Genomic DNA, 26,405 nt, shown 5'->3' on the forward strand with positions numbered 1-26,405 from the left:
GTTTTCTTGATTTTGCTTGGAAACCACGAGTCCTATGTAAATAGGACTAAAGAAAATGTTGTGGCTGTGAAAGATCTCCACAAGATTGACCCTTATGACATTTTCGCAGGTTTTACCATTTTTGAGATAAAGAAGTTCAAACTGAGACAATGTACTGTATCGCCTCCTTATAAAACAATGTCATTACTGCAATTTCCCAAATAAAAACAAGTAAGAAAAGTCTATAGTCGGACGGAGCCGACCCTGTGATACCCTATACCACTATCCCTGGACAATCGCTCTCCACGAAACTTCTTTTCAATGAATGTGAAAATTTAATTATCAAATATCAGAGATGTAATGTATAATACTTATGACCAAAACCAAAAAGTTATCTAGCATGACAAAGACATTTTTGTAGCAGGAAGGGAAAATTTAGTTCACACAAACTAAAATGTAATGAAACCCACTTATGTAGTACTACTACTTCCGTTGTTTAACAACTACGTTTTTGAAATTTTTAACAATTTCACACAAAAGTTTCAGTCCATTTAACCCGCTAAGTATTATCTGATCTTCACGTTGATTTGTAAGCTTCTTCTTCATCATAAACTCAAACTTTGTTTAAAATTTTGCGGGTTATTATTTTGACCTACAGAGCCGCAACAAAATTTCGTTTTTGGTCCATTTCATCCCCTGAACATTTCACGATCATCACCAAAAACTAATCATTGTTACTCTGGCCCGAAACCAACCTTCTTAAAAAATCGCTTTATCTCGTCGAGATGTGAATTTTGGCATACTAAATAAGGGGTCTAGGACGAATATTTCGTGGTGTTACATAAACTTTTGGAGAGACAATATGTAGCATGGTATAAAAATGTGGTTCTCAGTAGGCACGTTATCTAAAAACACTTTATTGCAATTTACAAATATATATGTCCTCAAGGAATTAAAATATCGACCAAAAATATTTTTTTTATATTTTTCATACAAAAGTAATGGTCCATTTCACCCGCTAAAAAATATCAGATCATCATTCAAAATTGTAGGCATCTTTTTCGACATATACTCTTTCACAATTTTCACACAAAAGTTTTGGTCCATTTAACCCTCTAAATATTATCCGATCGCCATCTCAAATTGCAAGCTTCTCCTTTGTGATATACTCTTACCAAATTTAAAATTATGCGTTGATCGGACTGTTATTGAGACCAACAGAGCCGCTAGAAAATTGGATAAATATTATGTTTTTGGTCCATTTCACCCGCTAAATATTTCACGATCATCATTAATAAGAATAGGGATCTATTCTGATCTGAACCCGACCTCTATACAAAATTTCGTGACGATCGGTCCATAATTGCGGCCTGGAGCGTGTTTACAATTTATAAAGGACAGACGGACGGACGGACAGACACACATCTCAAAATCGCTTTATCTCGTCGAGATATGAAGATTGGTATACCACATTGGGGGTCTCCGACGAATATTTCGCGGTGTTACATGAATTTTTACCAAAACAAACTTATAATACCCTTTTCCACATTGTGGTATAGGGTATAATTATATATCTTGAAAATGGTACAACCTAGTATATGCCCTCCAGGAATTAAAATATGGACCAAAAATAAAATTTTTACATTATTCATACAAAATTAATGGTCTATGTCACCCGCTAAATAATATCAGATCATCATGCAAAATTACAGGCATTTTATCTACCTAAACTTTTACCTCATGCAAAATTTCGTTACTCTTGAGCTATAATTGGACCTCTAGAGTGTTAATTACTACACTGCAAACAAAAAATTGGATACATTAGGCTGTAGCTCTGTTATCTGATCACGTACATCAACGCAATCGACATCAGTGCAAAGGTCAAAAGATCGTTTTCCAAATATAACTCACGAGGGAAGATTGTGTCTTTCAGGAACAAAGATATAAGCTGTAAATTAAAAATGTTCACAATTTTCAGACAAAAGTTCTGGTCCATTTAACCACCTAAATTTTATCTGATCGGCATCTCAAATTGAAAGCTACTTCTTTGTCATACACTCTTACCATATTTAAAATTTCTTGTTAGTCGGACTATTATTGCGACATACAGAGCCGCTACAAAATTGGATAAAAATTATGTTTTTGGTCCATTTCACCCGCTATATATTTCACGTTCATCTTCAACAAAAATAGGGATCTATTCTGGTCTGAACCCGACCTCCATCCAAAATTTCGTGACGATCGGTCCATAATTGCGGTCTGGAGTTTGATTACAATTGATAATGGACACACATCTCAAAATCGCTTTATCTCGTCGAGATTTGAAGATTGGTATACCACATTGGGGGTCTCCGACGAATATTTCGCGGTGTTACATGCATTTTTACATTAACTTATAATACCCTTTCCACATAGTGGTGTAGAGTATAAAATCTAATGAACCCTATTAATTATAAAATATAGAAACATCGTTGAACGCCTCTCGTTAGCTGTAAAATATAGTACATTCTCCTCAAAGTTGAAATCTTCAACTGGAAATCGGCATCTGAAACCAAATGATTATATAATGTAATAAAAAGGTACATACATTTTTCAAATTTAGCTTTTTGATTCAATTAAAAAATGCATTGGACATTTAATTTACTAAAAAGCGCAAAACATAAACACTGATTTTTTTCACTCATTTTACGGTCTTTATTCAAAAAGCACAAAAATAATTCGTACCATTTTTTTCTTTTCCGCTTCGCTTGTGGATAAATAAATCGCAACAACAAAGAATGGACACCACACCATCAAAGCAAAAACGAACTTTGTCACCCTTCCGTCGTCGCTTCTGTTTCTAATGTGTTTTTAGCTTTAACCTGTTGTTACGCTCTTTGACAAAAATCCTCCCTCCACCCACAAAAAATATGTTGGTACCCAATCAAATAAAATTGAGATATGTTACAAAATGTTGCAAACATTTTGGACCCCAACATAATATTTTTGGCTCCAAACATATATTTGTTTGCAACCAGTTCCAAACATATATTTGTTTGCAACCAGTTCCAAACATATATTTGTTTGGATCCCAATATATTTCTAACATATATTTTTCTGTGTGTATGGACGTGTGTGTTTTTCTTTTCTAATTTTATATAGACGAGCTGGGGCTGCCTGGTAAAACCTAAGAAAAAGTCATAAAAGTCTATATTGTAGAGAATTTTCGCAGCTACAACATTTGTTCTAATGCCATTTCAATAGGACTTGATATTTCCAAAAAAAATCGTGCAAACCTAAAACCTTTTTTTTTTTTTGTTCGTTCGGTCCCACGCCACTCATACCCGCCCTAACAGACCGAGGGGGCCACCTCCTTATATCGTAGGGAACGCGTTCACCCCATATACCGGACTATGGAGGGTTAGTAGAATGATGGGATGACCGGCTGCATATTAAATCAGCCGGCAGACAGTAATGTCATGTTCACACGAGCGTTTCAATTACGTTATTCGCCTGTCGAACGACGTACACGAATTAACCCGTTTCCACGACACCATTCGTAATTAACAGAAACATAAACAACATTTCCTTCATTTTTGTTTCCTTGTTTTCACGAAAATTTGAACCGAAAACACATAAAATATACATTAAATGAATAGGAAAAGCAATAGACTTTCCTTCAAATGTATCTTCTATACTTAACTACACACATTTCATTCATTTTTCCATAAATTCAGAATAATTTTGTATTTTCAATATATTTTTAAATGTTTCTATTTTCAAAATTAAAGAGAGAGACATGTCAAAACAATGTTTGTGTATATAGACTTTCACAGCCTGTTCATGTATGTCGACCGAAAGGTTTTTTGCGCTCCGGAAGTGGGAAAAAATCATTTTCTGTTCATGTAAACGCCTTCGAAACGAAAATCTATGCGACCGACAAGCCATACGAAATAACACGTAAACGTACACTTTTCCATTCAAATTGGGTTTATGTATTTCGAAAGGACTATCTCTTATAGAAAGAGAATGTCAAAATCACTCACTTGCTTTGTAGCTGCCGAGTAGAAAGCAAACTCGCGAATAACACCGAAAATCTTGAAACAAATTAATGCAACACAATCTTGAAACAAAATAAAAATTTTGTAGACACGTTTTAATGGCGCTTTCATTAATTATTTTGAAGAAATCAATTAAATAAAATAATTAAAAATACCGACACATTTTATTTTTCAAACAAAACAAATCACACATATTCCAATATTTGTATGTATATGTGGATTTTGTTTTCATTTCTCGTTTGGCTCTCATTTATGGAACATAGTTGTACAAATGTACATTCAAATTAGTAGTATTTCGCATAGGATACGTAACGGCAGTCGCACGATAGTTTGCGAAATACATCAACGCATTTTTAGACGGAAGCGAGCGACTGCTTTCCTTTCGTACAGGTTTCCGTGCGACATACATGAACAGGCGGTCAGTTATTTGTTTCCTTTTTGTTTCTGATTTTTTACGCGATTTTGAACTAATGGACAAGAAATGTGTGTGGAATTAAGAAGGAAACACAACCGTCTTCCTTCTGCATCTATATAAAATGTTTAGTTCATTAATTTCCATTCATCTTTTTCCTTTTTAAATGGTTTTATTTAGCTCACCCCGTTTGTTTTATTATTTATTCTTGGGTCAAATTTAGTAATTCAAATTTCACCCTCTTCCTGTCAACCGATTAATCTGAAATTTTGTATACACTTTGGATTTTGGTGACAATACAATTATATTTATTCATTATCATTATAAATTCAAGATGGCGGCCGCTACAAAATGGCGGATAACGTAGGTTTTATCAATCCCATCAATATGGGTATCAAATGAAAGGGCTCAACAAGCTCAACAACAATATACTATAAAAAATTGAAATCCAAGATGGCGGCCGCTACAAAATGGCGGATAACGTAGGTTTTATCAATCCCATCAATATGGGTATCAAATAAAAGTGCTCAGCAAGCAGAATACAATATACTATAAAAAATTGAAATCCAAGATGGCGGCCGCTACAAAATGGCGGATAACGTAGGTTTTATCAATCCCATCAATATGGGTATCAAATGAAAGTGCTCAGCAAGCAGAATACAATATACTATAAAAAATTGAAATCCAAGATGGCGGCCGCTACAAAATGGCGGATAACGTAGGTTTTATCAATCCCATCAATATGGGTATCAAATGAAAGGGCTCAACAAGCAGAATACAATATACTATAAAAAATTGAAATCCAAGATGGCGGCCGCTACAAAATGGCGGATAACGTAGGTTTTATCAATCCCATCAATATGGGTATCAAATGAAAGGGCTCAACAAGCAGAATACAATATACTATAAAAAATTGAAATCCAAGATGGCGGCCGCTACAAAATGGCGGATAACGTAGGTTTTATCAATCCCATCAATATGGGTGTCAAATGAAAGTGCTCAACCAGTAGAATACAATGTACTATATAAAGTTAAAATCTAAGATGGCGGCCTCTACAAAATGGCGTATAACTTAGGTTTTATCAATCCCCTCAAAATGGGTATCAAATGAAAGGTCTCAACAAGTAGAATACAATTTACTATGCAAAATTGAAATCTAAGATGGCCGCCGCTACCAAATGGCTGATAACAATTTTTTATCAATCCCACCAATATGGGTATCAAATAAAAGGGCTTGACAAGAAGAATACAGTGCACTATACAGTGCATCTTATACACCCGAAAGCCATACAGTTTCCAGCTAAGTACAATTACGGGACGGCTGAAAGAAGAATGTTGCCTTTAATACTATCATGGGCTTCTACTATACATAAAATGCAGGGCAGCACTGTGGATCACGCAGTCGTATACTTAGGTGCGAAACTGTTTGAAGAAGGTCAAGCCTACGTGGCTCTTAGTAGAGTAAGATCTTTGCAGGGACTACGTATAGAGGAGTTGTACTGCAATAAACTAACGGGCAAGAAACCTTGCAATAATGAAGCACTAAACGAATTAAACAGAATGCGAAATAAAAACTAAAAACTAGAAAATAAAAATAGGTAAAAAAAACTTTTTAAGTTAAACGGTTTTATGTTAAACATACATTGCAATGTTTAAGATAAATGTACTAAAAACCAAAAAATAATAAAATAGATACAGTCGTGGGAATTATAAACATATGCATAGACTAGACTAAAATAAAACCGTGGGGCACGTCAATTGTCTACAAATTATCGACTTAATGTGCGATAGAAGAATCGTTTAATTCGTCGTTAGGCAGTTGGCCCGCAGACGGTGAGGAAATTACTTACTATTTCTTGCTCATGGAAATTCCAATAGATATACACTCCATGTAAATAAAAGAGATGTTTCGACTAGTTTATCGTTGGACATTCACACTGCTGCCTGGCGAGGAAGCGTTTCACTGCTCGTAGTTTGTCTTTAATCGACAAAGTACTACTCGCTCACCACTCTGAAACCCTAAAACTCGCTTATAATCGAGCTTGCTAGCTTGTTTCCACATTCTAGCCCTACTTATCACACGTCCATCGTTGTCGGTTGAACAACTGCCTAATTATAGTGTAACATTACAAAACAAACATTTTAATCAACGATTGTAGACAATTGACGTGCCCCAAGGTTTTATTTTAGTCTAGTCTATGCATATGTTTATAATTCCCACGACTGTATCTATTTTATTATTTTTTGGTTTTTAGTACATTTATCTTAAACATTGCAATGTATGTTTAACATAAAACCGTTTAACTTAAAAAGTTTTTTTACCTATTTTTATTTCTACAAAATGTTGTGATTTCAACAAATTTTTCAATTTTGAATTTAGACATGTCATAATTAATTTTTTCGATAAATTCTCTCATTTGTTAGGGATGGGACATACTTATTCGCCGTTCAGAGAGTATTTCTAATCGAACAACGTAAAAAAATCGTCGTTCGTTCATAGAATTTTGTGGGAATATTAGCTTCATAATTGGTTTTAACGAGCGGCACATATATGGGAGGTTAAAATTTATTTCACCTAATAACAAGTAAGGGAAGGTTATAGTCGGACAGGGCTGTCCATGTGATACCCTCTACTTCACCTGGGCACTATTTTCCAAGGAATTTCTTTCATATGATTGCGACATATTTTAGCCGTCCGGTCATAAGTACATATGTAAGTTGATATACATACATGATAACATACCAGAAATGTAGAACATACATATATACGCAGTTATTACAGGAAACGTAAGGTATTATTTTCCGTATTTTATAATGACCAACCGAGGCTTTTTCGCTACATATTATCAAAACAAGTTAGAAAGTATCAGTCAGCTTTACCGAAGGAGATATACCCTCAGCCTGAGACACAAAGACAATAAGTAAACTCAATACTTATAACATCTCCATGTTTTTTTTACCGTCTTAACAAGGCCCACAAAGACAATCCGAGACGAGTCCTTAAACGGCACTCTTCCAAAATTTGTGTGGGATGCACACGAAGGAGTGTTCCGATGTAGTCCATGTTCGGACGTAAGTAATCGAAGTCTCTAAGAAATAATACGATGTACAAAATTAAGACCAAACCGGTTTCTTTCTTCGAGGGTTAGCTTAGGCACTAATCAGTTAAAAAAATTGCACCGCCGTAAAAGGGGCCGCAAGGCGAACATGTTTCAAGCAAATTCAAAACGGTTTGAGAGGAGCTGTTAAACTATAATTTTCCCAAAGGAGTGGGCCGTTATATGCATGGATGTAATATTTCCACATTCCTAGTATGGAACAATTCGGTTAGTCCCTTCTGGAACAATCGTGCGAATAGTCTTAGCGAAAAATTTTGAACTTTTGTGGGGGTAATTAACGGAAGCGGTAGACCAATATGGTCTACCTTCGAACTTAAACTAAGTTTGGACAAAATTTAAGAGGCCTAAAATTTGAACGAAATAGTTTGATTCTTCGAGAGTTATCGTGCGCACCAGCCAGTCAGACCGACGCACTGTGGTTTAGCTTGTATGGGAGAGAGCGACAAAAATATTTCTAATCAAGATATCGATTTGAAAATTTGACCGTAAACTGGTAGTGACTAGAAGATAATTTTCCCCAAAAATCGTCAGGAACGGTCGGATCGAACGGTATTTCCAATTTTTTATTAATTTCAAGGTTTATCTTCGAAGTGAATTCGCTGTAATTTGAAATTTTCTTTTGTGGTATTAAACATCTTGCATAGATCTATGGTCGGTAGAAGTCCATGTTTTGGTATATCCCCCATATAGACGTACCTCCCGTTTTTTTATAATTTAACGATTTTGGCCATATTTTCCAACTGAATGAGCTGCAGTTTGACGTTTCGAGTTTATAATCTGTATGAAATATTCTTGCCAAAATTCATCAATATATGTCCACATTTTGGTATAGTCATATATCATGTTAACTCCCGATATTTGGCATAGCTAAGTATTTGGTCTACATTTTCTACAAAAACGTTTGTAAAAATCAAGATATTTTATGAATTTTATTCTTGACAAGTATTAACTGGTAACATGTATCAACAATATGAGGCACAGAATATTCTTACTAGGTGGGTTAACATATGGACCAAGGGCGTACCAGATTATATTAGATGTAAACAATGTCATATAAGCCTCAAACAGATAGACTAAAAATGCACCACGATATATAAACAGTAAACAATACCATACGTGTGGTCCTGCTTGCCAATTTAACCATTCTACGTTGTTTATTTATTTTTTTTTTTTTTTGTGGAGCTCAAATTTACGGCAGGCCTTCCGCGTTATTACTTTCAACGCGTTATTTCTTGAAGTGGTATGTATCTTTCAAAAATAATGGTGTCTTTTATCAATTTTTTGTTCTCTTGTTCTGTATCCAGACTTTTGAAATTCCTTTGCAGAGATAGAGCATACGATCTGACATCTTAGAGAAATAATATCCCGCAACATCCACCTGAAGGTTTGCTATAATTTCTTCGAATACCGTCTGTCCCATGCTGGCATTGACAAAGTTTTTTGAACACCATATTTCAAAAAAATACAAATGTGAAACACACATTCGTACTGTAATCCTAAAAACATAATTTTTTATAAAATAAGATGGAAACAAAATGCAAAACAATAACTCCGATTGCTTGAAAACACCCAAAAACACTATACTAAACATTCACAAAACTCCGAGTATACTCAGTATAATGAAAACTGAATACCGCTCGGCAACTTTCGGCAGACGAGATCATTTTTTCCTAATTCTAGACACTTCCACGAATATTTAAATAAAAATAACGTGAGGATCCAAGGTTCTAAAAGTCTATTTCTTTTCACAATATTAAATAAAAACCAGTAAGGAAAGGATCAAAGTCGGGCGGGGCCGACTATAGAATACCCTACACCACTGTGAATATGTAAAATATAAATCGGAGCTATATCCAGATCTTAACCGATTTTGATATAATTTGGCACATTTATTTCCAGACCGAATTCAGTCACACATTCCAAATATCATTGAAATCGGACTTATGTATCGTGTTTGGAGCTGAAAATACACGAAATCGGCCGAAAATATATATGGGTGCTATATCTAAATCTGAACCGATTTCGATATAATTTGGCACATTTATTTCTAGACTGAATTCGGTCACACATTCCAAATTTCATCGAAATCGGAAATATATAGCGTGTTTGGTACAGAAAATACGTGAAATCGGCCGAAAATATATATGGGAGCTATATCCAAATCGGAACCGATTTCGATATAATTTGGCACACTTATTTCTAGACCGAATTCAGTAAAACATTCCAAATTTCATCAAAATCGGACGTATATAGCGTGTTTGGTGCAGCAAATACGTGAAATCGGGCGAACATATATATGGGAGCTATATCCAAATCTGAACCGATTTCGATATAATTTGGCTCAATTTAAGTGGCGAAATTTCGTGGCCACTGGGAACCACATATGTAAAATTTCAGCTCGTTCAAGCAAAAAATGTGGCTAAGATCCCTAAAATACCTTAAATCGGGAGGTATCGTTATATGGGGACTATACCGAACCGTGGACCTATCTTGACAATTGTTAGTGGAGCAATTTCGCGGCCATTGAGAACCTCAAATGTAAAATTTCAGCTAGTTTGGGCAAAAAATGTGGCTAAGATCCATAAAATACCATAAATCGGGAGGTATCGTTATATGGGGACTATACCGAACCGTGGACCTATCTTGACAATTTTTAGTGGAGCAATTTCGCGGCCATTGGGAACCTCAAATGTAAAATTTCAGCTGGTTTGGGCAACAAATGCGGCTAAGATCCTTAAAATACCTTAAATCGGGAGGTACCGTTATATGGGGGCTTTACCAAAACTTGGACCGATATAGCCCATCTTCGAACTTGATCTTCCGACGGCTAAAAAAATGGTATTCCCCAATTTTCAGCGAAATCGGTCAACAAATGCGACCTGTATGTTGCGAACGGACGGACGGACGGACATGCATAAATCGACTCAGAAAGTGAGTCTATGTATATCCCTAAAAGGAACTATGGGTCTATCTCGCTTCCTTTTGTATGTTACATACAAATGCACTAACACATAATACCCCTTACCACATAGTGGTGTAGGGTATAAACACTCACAAAAATACATTTCAAGACAGATCAATTTTACTACAAAATAAAGATACAAATTTATGATGTTATCAATTAAAAACAATAACAATACCATCAACATTAAATTCCATTTCTTACTATAGTAATTCTACACATTACGTTATTGTGATATCACTTGTAACTTGTCAGTACGTTAAAGGAAATTTCAATGCCTCAATTTCTTCAAATGCAAATGCTCACTTCTGTGGCTCTGCTTTAGCTAGTACCGTTAGGAGTTGTAAAAAGAAAGCCGGAATACTGAAATTTGATGTGTCTACGATAGATTTGAAAAGTTGCAATCATAATTTTTAGACATCGATTTTTGTATTTTTGTCGCGGGCTGGGACCACAGTGCGACGGACCGACATGGGTAAATCGACTCCAAATTGTCTGAAATGGATTTCGTCCAAGCATGCTTGGAGTCTAAAATCATTATTTCGATAATCTCGTTGACCTAAATGTTCAGGGTATAAACAAATTTTAAAAGAATTTTAGAAATTGTTTTGGTGATTTTTATCAAATCGACAATGAAAAAGACCAATATTTATTTATTTATTGAGTATATGGAATTACAATCCTTACAGACTAGCTTATTTACTAGGTACTATTTTTTTACTTTTTACCAAAGGTATCACAAAAACTCCAAGACCCCGTACAGCATTTTAATTTGTATCTGTTTAAAAACCTGGGAATCCTTTCACGATTTGAAAACTTTTCTATCATGATTGCGACATTTTGTAACATGGATTGTAAATGTAGTTCTATGCAAGAAAATCACAACAATAAAAAAAACCAATTATATGTTAGGCAGTAGTTCAGTTATCTAACCGCTATATTCATGTTGGTTTTCAAGTTTATTTTCGTAGGTTGCCGAAATATGTCTCCTAGAAATAAAATATAGACCACAAATTGAATTTGGATATTTTTACCACAAAAGTTCACCCTCTAAGAACTATCCGATCATTATTCAAAATTGTTGGCATCTTCCTTTACCAAAATTCTTACCTCGTGTAAAAATTTTACAGTATTAAACTATAACTGCGAACTCTGGTTATGGTTACTATACACACAATTAAAACTGTGAAATTTCTGTATATACTAGGCTGTAACTCTGTTATCTGAGCACGTACATCAACATAATTGGCATATATGGAAAGGTCGAGAGATCGTCCTTCAAAAATAACTCACGTGGTCGGAATGTGTTTACCAGGAATAAAGTTTAGAGATATGTATTCTTTTTTTAAATTTTCACACAAAAGTTTCACACCGCTAAAAACTATCTGATTGTCATGTAAAATTGCAAGCTTCTTTTCTGTCATAAGCTCACACCTTATTCAAAATTTCGGGCTGATCGGACTATGATTGTGACCTACCTATTGTGACCATTTCACCCCCTAAACGTTTCACGATCATCACCAATAACAATAGCGATCCATTCTGATGTGAAACCGGCCTCCATACCAAATTTCGTGACGATCGATCCATAATTGCGTCCTGGAGTTTGATTACAATTTATAATGGACAGACGGTCACACGGACGGACGGACACACATCGCTATATCGCTTTATCTCGTCGAGATATGAAAAATGGTATATAACACTGGGGGTCTACGACGAATATTTCGCGGTGTTACATGAATTTTTAGCAAAACAAACTTATAATACCTTTCCCACATTGTGGAGTAGGGTATAAAAATGGGAATCAATTAATCCACGAGTCAGTTTTAGAATAAACATTGATTTCATCATGAAACGTCTTCTCTCGAGTGTGGGTAGGTCAATTAACATAAGACGACTTCCATAAAATCGTATAGGTCACGTAAGGATCCTGAAATTCTTTGGACCATCGCTTAATAAATCCCAGTAAGTTACTACCTTGTGGAACACCAGAAAAGACAGTAACATTTGTCGATACACAACTATTAAATAACACATTCTGTGTACGACCTTCTTAGTAGGTGGATATCCGGTTTAAAAAAAACGCAAGGAAACCCCATTACGTTAAGTTTGTAAAGCAATATTTTATGTACAACCGTATCGAAGGCTTTACTAAAGTCAGTACAAATAACATCAATTTGATTCTTATTACTAAATGTCGTATGCACATGCGTAACAAATTCCAAGAGATTTGTGGTTGTTGATGTTCCTTGAATAAAACCGTGTTGAAGAGGTCAAATTATTGATTTCATGAAATATTTTAATCTTCGAGATATTAATAGTTCAAATAATTTAGGAATGTCGCTTAATTTTGCTATGCATCTATAATTATAAACCAAACATCTATTACCAGACGTATGAAGTGGAATAATATAGCTAGACCGCCACTGGAGTGGAAAATATCTTTGGCGTAAAGATTCATTAAAGATTTAAGAACGGATGTGGGAACCCCATCCGTTCCAGGTTTACTTGAAATACGTAATGAATTCAAAGCCACTAAAACCTCTTTATAAGTTAAAGTAATACAGAAAAATTATTAAATGTTTCAATAGAAAAGTTATATTGACCATTAAATCCTATAGAGGAATAAGATGATTCAAAGAAATTAGCAAATATATTTGAGATTTCTATACTATCAGAAGATTCTCTACGATCAAATCTCATGCAATTGGGAAACGTTTGAACTTTACGTGTAGAGTTCACAAATTTATAAAAACTTTTAGGATTATTTTCTAAATCATATTTGATTTTGGTGAGATAAACCGTATACGACTTTGAGTTTTCAATATTATATTCATTTCTAGCAATTAAGTATTTTGAGTAATTGAAAGAGCTGTTGCATTTCTTAAACTTCTTGAAGAGTCTGTTCTTAAAGTTACGTAAACGTCTTAACTTCGGTGTAAACCAGGTCAAATGCTTTCTTTGTTAAAGTGGAAAATGCAGCGTCAAGTTGACTATAAAATCTTGACACACATAAGTCTAAATCATCATTAAAATCCCATACAGTATTATACAGCATGGGTTTCAGTTGAGTAAGATTGACTTTAGCGAAGTTGTACATAGGAGTCGGGTTAATCAGAAGCTTTAGTTCATTTGAAAATTTTTTTTAAAGAACTACGTTTACCTTCCATGTTACACAATTTCGCAACCATGATAGAAACTGATTAAGATCATGAAAGAGGAGTTTCCAGTTGCTTTTTTAATTGATACTTGATGATTGATAAGAATAATATATAACAAACATTGATAACTGGCTATGATAAGCAACAGTATTTAAAACCTAGGGTTGAAAAATCGATGTTGAGTGGTCCTTTCCTCTAAAGGAATTAGTTCATTAGCCCTCCTATTAGTAAGGAAGTCTCATTTAAAGCATTGGGATTAATAGGTTAGTTTTCATTGGGATTTATAGCTAAACAAGGAAACAAGTAGAGACCTTATATAGGAATTTTAATAAATTTAAAACAAAGTAGTAGGGCCCCTTTTATTTTCTTTCTTTGACATTCAAAATCCGCGATAACTAAGGATTATTGTATTGCATTCTCGTAATTATGAAACCAATATTGAGAGGGTTGGCGTTTTTTATTTGAGATTATGACTTCTATTTTGTTTTTCAAAATAGCCAGGCTTAATCCCATAGTCGTTGTTTTAATATTTTATTAAACAACTTTAATTTATTAGTGGGAAAAAATGGCGATGTTTACCAAGGGGTAAGGCAGGGGAGACTATAGTTTCAGATCTCGCCACAGATCTTCATCAGTTCCCTTGTTTCTTGTTTTCCAACAAGAAACTTTTTATACCCAAGTGTCAATGTATTATTCGTAAGCTATAACATTTATATAAAACAATGTTTCTTTTTGATTTTGTCGACGAGATGAAGTCATTTAGTGATATTGCATTTGAATTATGAAGTTCTATCGCGAGTCATAAGAGGCTCATGTTCCATGGACAAGGGAAATCCAACTTCTCTATAACGTAGCACTTGAGAACCTAAGAATTACTATGTACGTTAGATAGAAAATTCGTTATAGGAAAACCAAGGCAAAATGTTTAATTTTACCTACATACATACATAGATGAGTAATAAAGACACAAACGTCTGTATATACATAAATGAACATAAATTGCTTTTTTATTTAGGAGTGAAATAAGAAATGAATTTCATTTGTTTTTGATTTTGCCACTTTGATTTATCAAAATCTTTATCTTTATCAATGAGCAATGGAATAAAAAAATATCGGGAACATTGTTTCCAGACTCCAATAATGGGATAATTCATAGTGAAGGTGTCGCAATCTGCTTTATCATGGTATTCAAAATTATTTCTGTACATATTGAGACCCACTATTGCCATAGAAATATTATTTTCTTCAATATCAGCCGCTTCTATAGCTATACTAAGAAAACCAGCCTATTTAAAACAATGTTCAGTTGTTTCCCTTTAGATGTCTAATTTCCGACTAGCGTGCCTAGGCTAGTCATTTTCAATTTTTCTTTGTTGTAGAGAAAAATTCGTTATAGGGAAAAACGTTTTAGAGAAGTTCGACTGTATGTATATTAGGGATATAACTTTTTGCAATTTTTTGCAAATATCAAAAATACCACCACATAGCCGTGTAGAGCATGAAAAACTATTATGAAATACGGTGTCAATTTTTCTCTACCGCGAAAAAAGTTTCCGCACCAAATGCATTGAAGTTCAGTAATGCATTTTTTAATTTTATCTGTCATAACAACATATTTGCTTTTCATTAAATTTTTTATATTTTTGTAATCTAATTTAAAATCATTATCAAAGCATTCTGGACCAATTTGTTCTCAAATCGCGCCATTTCGGACCATATTAGGATTTTTTGACACTATTGCAATTTTTGGTTTTTCTTTATAAACTCGTGAATTTTATGTTTATATTTTTTTAACCTATCGGACAAGAGAATATGGGGTCATTTGCAACGAATTCGCGAAAGTTACAGGCTGTTTTTGTTGACTTTGCCTGGGAGAATTATTATCATAATTAAAACGGTCAATTATGATAAAAAAATCGCAGCTTTATATAGTTAGCTGTTATATCCTATTATCGTTAACTGAATTCGTAACCTTTGCGATGATGCAAAAAATAATCGCAAAGTCTCAATGGATTCGCGAAAAATCAAATTTGTTAAATAATTTCACGTATTTACAAACATATTTTTTAAACATACTTACGAAAAATATATAAAAAAATATAACAGCATCCAGACATTTTGAGGAATAAAATGAAACCTAAGTTGTGAAGATTGGAGCTATAGTATTCATGTTATTTGCAAAAATATGAAGAAAATATTACGAAAAAATTAAAATCATATTATTCTAATTTTATTTTTTCATGGTTTTATAGGAAAAGTTGGAGAAAAAATGTTTGAGTTCTTCGGCATTTTCGTCAAAATTTCAACGCAATAATGATGATATTCCGTTGTAACAAATTTGTCGCTTATAGTTTTCCTATTGGATAATATTATTAGAACCTTATATTAAATCACAAGGAATTCCAATTGTGGCATAACGTTAAAATAATGTTATATTGAATATTACAACATTTGAAACGCATATAAACCGCGTAATTATGAAAATGACATGATGCGCATCCGATTTTCCAACACAGCGAATCAATCCCTCTTATTTGATGTACAGTTTGTCAAATTCTATTTGGCGGCCACTTTGTAGCATCTGCTGCATATTAGGGTGCAAAATATAGTGAAATGGTCATAATTTCCGCGAAGTTCATTTACATTTTATGCGCATCTGATTTCAATAATTACCATTAAAAAATACATCATTCTATGCCGTTTCAACGCGATCCATCAAGAACCGTGGAGGTAGCATCGCACTCAATTTTTAAAAAAAAAAAATCTATTATATCTCTGGATTTACGAGAGTTTTTAAATATCTGTTTTCGCGCAGTTTAAACGCGTGTATCGATCTATTTATTTAAGTAGAACTGACACATCCAAAACGCGTTTTAATATGCAATATTTTCAAAATAATTTTTTGCAAATTTTCGAAATTTGAGGGGTATCATATCCGCCGATCTAGTGGGTGGATTTTTACGCGTCGAACGTAAAAAAACTACATTTACGCGGGTTTCCACGAAAATCGAATGACGTTTGTAAATTTTAAACCAAAAAAATTGGTTTTTGACGCACAAAAATTTCGTGTTTGGGCGCAGATTACTGTGATCCTGTGAGGGCTACACCCTCATGTTATACATAAAAAAATGCGAAATCGCGAGTACTACAATCAAATAATAAGCTTTTAGGGAAATCGCGTCCCGATTAGAGCAAAAATTCAAAAAACCCCACTTTTCAGGTTTCAAAATGTCAGCATCCGTTTGAGGTAGATACAGTGGATATATTAAAAAATCATACATTAGAAACTTCAACTCTGAAGTATACTCTTTAACTTCTCCTTTGAGCATTAAGCTCTACATTGTGTTGTAAAACCACTAATTGGAAAATAACATAATGAAACTCGTTTTCTTCAACGATTTTTTTCCAATTTTTTTACATTAGTACGACCACAGCTTCCGCTCAAATTATTATTTTAAGAAACCCCTCGGTGAATCGGGCTAAAACAGTTTATTTTACCGAAATGCTGTCAAAAGTTATGATATAGTAAAACTAATCGCGAGTTACAATACCCCATACCTCAGTTTCAACATAAGTTAATTTTCTACAAAAAGCTTGATATATATATATATATATATATATATATATATATATATATATATATATATATATATATATATATATATATATATATATACATACATATATAAAAGAGTAGTGAGGTGAGTGACTGACTGACTGACTGATTCATCAACGCCCAGACGAAACGGCTGAAGCTAGAAACCTGAAATTTTTAGTGTGGGTTGCTGTTGGTGTGTAGGGGTGAGATAAGGCTGGATTTTTCGAAATTCGAACTGGAAGGGTACGAAAAGTACCAAAAGGTACTAAATATGGTACCGTTTGTATTAGGCAAATGGTAAGAGTTAGAATTCTGAAATTTGGAATGAGGGTTACTGATGGAGATTTAGGAAGATGTACCAAAGGATTTTTGGAAATTCGAACTACAAGGGTACGAAAAGTACTAAATGGTACTAAATTTAGTACAATTTGGATTTGTGTGAACGGATGCAGCTGGAATCCTGAAATGTGAAATTAGGGTCAATTGTGGAGAGTAACAAAAAAAGGTTTTTGGAAATTCGAACTATAAGGGTACGAAAAGTACTAAATGGTAATAAATTTTGTACAATTTTGATTTGGGTGAACGGATTGAGCAAGAATACAGACATTAGGAATGAGGGTCACTGATGAAGAGTAACAATGAAAGGTTTTTGTAAATTCGAACTATAAGGGTACGAAAAGTACTAAATGGTACTAAATTTAGTACAATTTGGATTTGGGTGAACGGACACGGTGCTCTTGAAACAATTTTAAATGGAAGGTGCTTACACCTCGGAAGTTTTTGCGGATTCTGAAACTACAATGTTCATAGATGAGAAAAATCAAGAAACAAAAAAAATCGCCGGAGCGCTTTTTAAATAAATCGCGATTTAAGTTGAGATTTTTAGGGGTTGTTTAGGTTTTCACGATTTTGCTTAGAAATCGCAAGTCCTATCAAAATAACACTAAAGAAAATATTGTAGCTATGAAAATTCTCTATAAGATTGATCTTTATGGTATTCTCGTCGGTTTTACCATTTTTGAGATATAGAAGTTCAAATTGGGACAATTCAAATTCAATTCAATTCTGTATCGCCCCCTTATAAAACAATTTCATGACTGCAAATTCCCAAATTAAACTTATATATCTAACAAAATGGTACAACTTAGGATTAGTAACTTAAGCCAGTCTTGTAGAGAATTTTGACAGCTTTAAGATTTTCTCAGGTCCCATATCGATAAAACTTACCGTATTCAAGCAAAATCGCGAAACCCTAACAAAAAAACCTAAAAATGTAAACTGAGCTTCTTTATCTCAAAAATGGTACAGGCTTGGAAAAAATGATAAGCGTCAATCCTCTAGAGAATTTTCACAGCTACAACATTTTCTTTAACTCCATTTCGATTGGACTTGCGGTTTCCAAGCAAAATCGTGAAAACCTAAAATACACCTAAAAATGTGAATTTTGACCGCGATTTATTTAAAAATCCCTACAGCGATTTTTTCTTGTTTTTGGATTTTTCTCATCTATGAACATTGCTGTTTCAGAATTCACAAAAACTTCCCCTGTGTAAGCGGTTTTCTTCAAAAGTTAGTTAAGGCGCACCCTTCATGACATTGTTTTATAAGGGGGCGATACAGTCAGTGCATTGTCCCAATTTGAACTTCTATATCTCAAAAATGGTAAAAACTACGAAAATACTATAAAGGTCGATCTTGTAGAGAATTTTCAAGGCTACAACATTTTCTTTAGTCCCATTTTGATAGGACGTGCGGCTTCTAAGCAAAATCGTGAAAACCTATACAACCCTAAAAATGTCTACTTAAATCGCGATTTATTTAAAAAGCGCTCCGGCGATTTTTTTTGTTTCTTGATTTTTCTAATCTATGAACATTGTAGTTTCAAAATCCGCAAAAACTTCCAAGGTGTACTCACCTTCCATTTAAAATTGTTTAAAGAGCACCGTGCGGACACAGCTGGAATCCGGAAAATTGAAGTTAGGGTAACTGGTGGAGAGTAACAAAGAAAGGTGTTTGGAAAGTCGAACTATAAGTGCACGAAAAGTACTAAATGGTACTAAATTTAGTACAATTTTGATTTGGGTGAACGGATTGAGCTTGAATCCTGAAATTTGTAATGAGGGTCACTGATGGAGAGTAACAAAGAAAGGTTTTTAGAAATTCGAACTATAAGTGCACGAAAAGTACTAAATTGTACTTAATTTAATACAATTTGGATTTGGGTGAACGGATAGAGCTGGAATCCTGAAATTTGGAATGAGAATCACTGATGAAGAGTAAAAATGAAATGTTTTTGGAATTCGAACTATAAGTGTGCGAAAAGTAATAAATGGTACTAAATTTAGTACAATTTGGGTTAGGGTGAACGAATAGAGCGGGAATCCTGAAATTTGGAATTAAGGTCACTGATGGAGAGTAAAAAAGAAAGGTTTTTGGAAATTCGAATTAAAAGTATAGGAAAAGTACAGAATGGTACTAAATATAGTACAATTTGGATTTGGGTGAACGGATAGAGCTGGAATAAAAACATTTGGAATAAGAGTCACTGATGAAGAGTAACAATGAAAGGTTTTTGGAAATTCGAACTATAAGGGTACGAAAAGTACTAAATGGTACTAAATTTAGTACAATTTTGATTAGGGTGAACGGATTGAGCTGGAATCCTGAAATTTAAAATTAGGGTTACTGGTGGAGAGTAACAAAGAAAGATTTTTGCAAATTCGAACTATAACTGCACGAAAAGTTCTAAATGGTACTAAATTTATTACAATTTGGATTTGGGTGAACGGATTGAGCTTGAATCCTGAAATTTGTAATGAGGGTCACTGATGAAGAGTAAAAATGAAATGTTTTTGGAATTCGAACTATAAGTGTGCGAAAAGTAATAAATGGTACTAAATTTAGTACAATTTAGGATTGGGTGAACAAATAGAGCTTAAATCCTGAAATTTGGAATGAAGGTCACTGATGGAGAGTAAAAAAGAAAGGTTTTTGGAAATTCGAAATAAAAGTATACGAAAAGTACTAAATAGTACTAAATATAGTACAATTTGGATATGGATTAACGAATAGGGCCGGAATCCTGAAATTTGGAATGGGGGTCACTGATGAAGAGTAAGAAAAGTGTACCAAAGGTTGAAAAGTCCTAAATGGTAGTGAGTTTAGTATGATTTGGATTTGAAGGGCTGGAATCCTGAAATTTGGAATTAAGATTACTGTTGGAATATAGAATCGAGATATGGAGGTAGCTTTGGAAAATCGTACTAATGTGCACGAATCAGTACTAAATGGTACGGAATCCGATACAATTTGTATTTGCGTAAACAGATTACTGTTGGAGTGTAGGATTGAGGTAGTTTTGGAAATTCGTACTTATGGAAAAGTGCTAAATGGAACTACATTGGCTATAAATTGTTTAGGTGAACGGATAGAGCTGAGGTATGAAAGTACATTTTGGAAAATCGTGTACGAATAGTGCTAAATTGTACAAAATTTGGTACCTTTGGTATTTGCTATATGGTATAGAATTTTGTACAATTTGTGATTTTGTAAAGAGTAGAACTGGAATTTTGAAATTCGGTATTAGATTAGCAATTGGTGTTTAGAGTGGAGGTAGGGAGGAGGTTTTGAAAATTCGTACTTATTTATAAAAAAGTACTAAATAGTACTATAATGGGTTTTAGAAGAACAGATAAAGCTGAAAAAGAGAATTGGGGTTAGGATATATGTTGAATATAAGGAAGTAACTTTTGAAACGTTTACCTATGTGTACGAAAAATTGTGTAAACAGTTAAGGTACAAAGTTTGGTGTTGCGTGTAGGAACAAAGCTGGGATTATATAATTTGAAAATACGCTATTTGTACAAAAAATACGAAATGGAAAAATATTTGTTATGAAGATCACTCTAAAATTTGAGACAAAGTTCTGAGTTTGAAAAATTGTACTGAATATTGTTCCATTGATTTGATGTTAACGCCAAGGCGTTTCTAAATAATGTACTGAAATTAAGTAGTCAAACGTGAAGTATCTATTCAAAAAAAAAAAAGTTTTTTGTTCTGACTGCTTTGGTATGTTAATTTGAAAACGTGGTCCAATGCGACAATTTTGTTAACTAGAAGTTACTTACACCCTGATAATAAAAAAGCCCAAATTGAAATGCCTCCAGAAAATGTTCCGTTATATACGGTTGACATACCCGTCCGCATACGAAGTAGCGGGCATTTGCTAGTATATATATAAATGAGCTTGGTGATAAGTGATTGACTGACTGACTCATCATCAACGCCCAGCCAAAACGGCTAATGCTAGGAGCTTGAAATTTTACCAGTGGGTCACTGTTGATGCAAATGTGCGAGATAAGGCCGGGTTTTAGAAAATTCGTCCTGGAACCACAAAAAATAACAACAACAAAAATCCTTATTTTTCATTATTATTACGTATTTATTCACTTAGTTGGCCCTCTGCAAGACATATGTCATATTAACAATGCTATAACTTCTTGATACCGTAAACGATCACACATAATTTCAAATTTTGTAGTTTACTTCTAGGCGCACTTATTTTATCGTAAACCACTAAATAATAGAAAGACAAGACATTTGTTATCTTCCATTGCAACAGATGTCGCAGTTGGTGATAATGGTGTATAAACATCAATTACGCAAAAAATACAAACCGATCCTGATTTTGTTTTCAAATAACAGGTGTCGCACAAAAGATTTTCATTCGTTAAAATCCAGTTAGAAAAAATGATTACAAACGATGCATTTGTAAAAATTTTGATTTTCAATTTAAAATTAAAACAACAATTCTTTCAATAAATAATGTTGGGTTTGTTGAACAAATAAGTTGCTGTTGAAGACAACATTAGGGGAATAAATTCAGAAATCGGCCAGAAATAACAACAACTAAAAACTGTATGGACCTCACTTTTTGGTAATAACTAAATGTTTGCAAATCAATGAAAGTGCAATAAAATGGTGCATATTACCACGATTTATTTGCAATTAAGAATTTTATCGTATATGGAGATGTACAGTCATAACTATTCAATTTCAAAATCTGTAATTTGAAGAAATCGCTAAATAATTAATGAAATCAATAATAGGCCCCAGGAATATAGGAATTTGGTATGGAAATCAAGGTTGGGAAGTGGTGCTTCTAAAAGGAAATGGTTTGGAAAATTACCAATCATGTGTACGAAAAGTACTAAATGGTACTAAATTTAGTACAATTTAGATTTGGGTGAACGTAAAGAGCTGGAAACCTGAAATTTGGAATTAAGGTTACTGTTGTAGTGTAGGATTGAGATATGAGGGTAGTTTTGGAAATTCGTGCTTATGTGTAAAAGTATTAAATAGTACTAGATTTGGTACAATAGGGATTTGGGTGAACGGATAGAGCTGGAATCCTGATATTTGGAATTGAGATTACTGTTGGAGTGTAGGATTGAAGAACTTTTGGAAATTCTTACTTATGTGAATGAAAAGTACTAAATGGTACTAAATTTGGGACAATGGGGATTTGGGTGAACGGATATAGTTGGAATCTCGAAATTTGGAATTGAGATTACTGGTGGGGTGTAGAATTGAGGTAGTTTTGAAAATTCGTACTTATGGGTACGAAAAGTACTAAATGGTACTAAATTTAGTACAATTTGGATTTGGATGAACGTATGTATGTAGCTGGAAACCTGAAATTTGGAATTAAGATTACTGTGAAGTGTAGGACTGAGATAGAATTTGGATGTGGGTGACGTGGGTTTGAGTCCTGAAATTTGAAATTAGGATTACTATTGGAGTGTAGGACTGAGGTAGTAAGGGTACGAAAAGTACTAAGTGGTACTACCTGTGGTACAATTTGGATTTGGGGGAACGGATAGAGCTGGAATCCTGGAATTTGGTCAGACTGCTGTTGGAGTATAGGATTGAGATGGAGGTAGTTTTTGAAATTCGTACTTATGGGTACGAAATGTACCAAATGGTACAACTTGGATTTGAGTGCACGGATAGCGCTGGAATCCTGTTATTTGGAATTATGGTTACTGTTGAAGTGAAGGATTAAGGTTGTTTTGAAAAATCGAATTGTACAGAATTTGGTACAATTTGTTTTTCTGTAAAGGGGTTTTTGGAAATTCGTCGTAGAAAGGTACGAAAAGTGCTAAAGTGTACTAAATATGGAATCCATTGTATTAGGCAAACGCGAAGAGCCAATTGTACCAATCGTACCAATTGCATATTTTTAATGGATAAAGCTAGAATCTTCAAATTTGGTATGGGAATCAAGGTTGGGAAATGGCGTTGAAATAAGGAAATGGTTTTGGAAGTTCGTATTTATGATTACGAGCAGTACTAAATTTGGATTTGGGTGAACGGATAGAGCTGGAATCAAAAAGTTTTGAATTAAGATTACTGTAGGGGTGTAGGATTGAGATAGTTTTGGAAATTCGTACCTTTGGGTACGAAAAGTACTAAATGGTAATAAATTTGGTACAATTATGATGAACGGATAAAGCTGGAATTCTAAAATTTGGATAGATTACTGCCGGACAGTAGAATTGAGGTAGTTTTGGAAATTCGTACTTATGGGTACAGAAAGCACTAAATTTGGTACAATTTGAATTTTAGTAAACGGATAGTGTTGGAATTAGGAATTAAGATTACTGTAGGAGTGTAGTATTGAGGAAATTTTGAAAAGTCGTACGTATGGGTACGAGAAGTACTAAATGGTACTAAATATGGTACAATGTGGATTTGGGTGAACGGGTAGAGCTGGAATCTTGAAATTTTTTTTTTGGGAAAGAAATGGTACTAAATTTGATACAATTTGGATTCGGGTGAATTAATAGAGCTGGAATCCTGAAATTTGGAATTACGATTACAGTCGAAGAGTAGGATTCAGGTTGTTTTAAAAAAGCAAACTTATGGTTACGAAAAGCACTAAATGGTACTAAATTTAGTACAATTTGTATGTAGGTGAACGGATAGCGGTGGAATCCTGCAATTTGAAAGTATGATTATTGTAGCCCTGTTGCGTTGAGGAAGTTTTGAAAATTGGTACGAAAATTCTAAATTGTTCTAAATTTAGTACAATTTTAATTTGGTTTAACGGATAGAGTTTGAATCCTGAAATTTGGAAGTAAGATTACTACTAAAGTGAAGGATTGAGGTAGTTTTGGAAAATCTTACTTATGGGTACGAAGAGTTCGACTTGATACTAAGTTTGGTACAATTTGGAATTGGACGAACGGATACAGCTGGAATCTTGAGATTTGGAATTACTGTAATTATTATGGAATTTACTGTGATTATTTTGTATTAATATCCGTGTATGACTGAGATATGTCGTCGAAATACGTACCATAAGTATACGAAAATTACTTAATGGTACTCAATTTGTTTTTGGGTGTAGGGACAGTGCTGGAATTTTTATTTTTTGGAGTTAGGGTGTGTATTGGTGTGCAACGTTGATCTCGCTGTTAATGTGTAAGGGTGAGATACGGCTGATCTTTTTTAAAAACGAACTTAAGGGGTACGTACAGTACTAAGATAAAAATAAATATTGATTAAAATTGGTATTAGTGCGACCAAATTTTCAGTGTTTGTCATTTCCATATTATATATTGTTTATTTGTTTTTTATATCCTTTCCGCATACGAAGTAGCGGGCATTTTGCTAGTATATATATATATATATATATATATATAGAAATAATTCAACTACTTCTGCACAAAAAATTGTGGCCATTGGTCTACGGTTTGGGAAAACGACATTTCGGCCAAAATTGAATGTTATTTCACATATTTCCAGTTGACAGAAAGCTTATCCATCTAAAATTGTAGACATAGTATTGGAATAGCCAAGATATAACGGCACCGTCCTATTTCAGGTATTTTGAAGTTGTTATCTACATTTACGGCTCATATTTGATGTAATTGGCATTTCTACTGCCAAATTTTGGACACTGGCACACTTTCGTAACAGAAATTAAAGTAATTATTTAATTTTAGGCCAGAATATTTCAAGGTGGAGGGTACAAAAAACTTGTTCAATATTCAAATGGAATACACGTTATTCCATATATTCACTATATTAACATATATTCACTGCTGGAAAAAATTGAGGAAAAAGTGGAAAATTCGTAAACTTAGCGGGTGAACTATTCAGGAATATAACCATTTTTATTTCTGTTTCCCAAAACCAACAGCATCCATGCCAATAACTTCTCCTAATTTCTATTGAAAGCATTCTTGTTATATAAATGACAGAACTATTATAACCCCTCCATGGAAACGATAAAAATAAATTATGTTTGAAAATAAATTTACAGTTAAATTGAATTATTAAATTGTTATAACAACGAAGTAATAGTTTTCTTTTTTCTTAATTACATCCGATGACGTTGTTAATAAGAGTTAACATTTTTATACTCGTAAAATGGCAAACAATGGACAACATCATCTACTATGTAATGACCTCATTTTAGTAACGACAGCAATAATAATATCAACAATAACAACAACAGCAACAGCGAAAGCGACAACTAGTTGATGCTGAAATATTGTAAACTCAAATGGACTGAGTGAATGAAAATTTTAGTGAAATGAATGAACTAGGAAATGTTGCAAATGAATGAAATTAAATTAATAGAGTGGATGATGGTATGGTAGCAGAGCACAATAAAAACAACAAAAGCAACAATAACGGCAGCACCAGCAAGAAAAACAACAGCAATTCACTTTCTGACACTTTCAAAGCCATTTACACAAATAATCACATTGAAAAGAATGAACATTAACAATATGGAGATGTGTACAGAGATGGACCGACCATGTCTCCTTTGTCCAGTCGTTGCTGCTGTTATCTATTCTGCTACAATTCAAGCTGACATGCTTTCATGTTGTCCTTCGTAACACGCTCGATCTGTCGGTTTGCCTGTCTGTCTCTTTTCCATATAATATCCATGAACAGAGAATGCAAAACATTTCTTTTTGTTGGCCCAGTTGGTAATTGAACTCTACACACTAATGGAAAAGGGATTTAATGTAATTATTTAGCAAAAAAATCAAAGCATGGACCAATTTGTGAACTCATAATGGTTGCCAGTGTCCTCTAGCTGTGACGAGTTTAGC

This window comes from Musca autumnalis, unplaced genomic scaffold (genome assembly GCF_047663935.1).
Source record: "Musca autumnalis isolate F117 unplaced genomic scaffold, ASM4766393v1 scaffold_3, whole genome shotgun sequence".
Lineage (NCBI taxonomy): Eukaryota > Metazoa > Arthropoda > Insecta > Diptera > Muscidae > Musca > Musca autumnalis.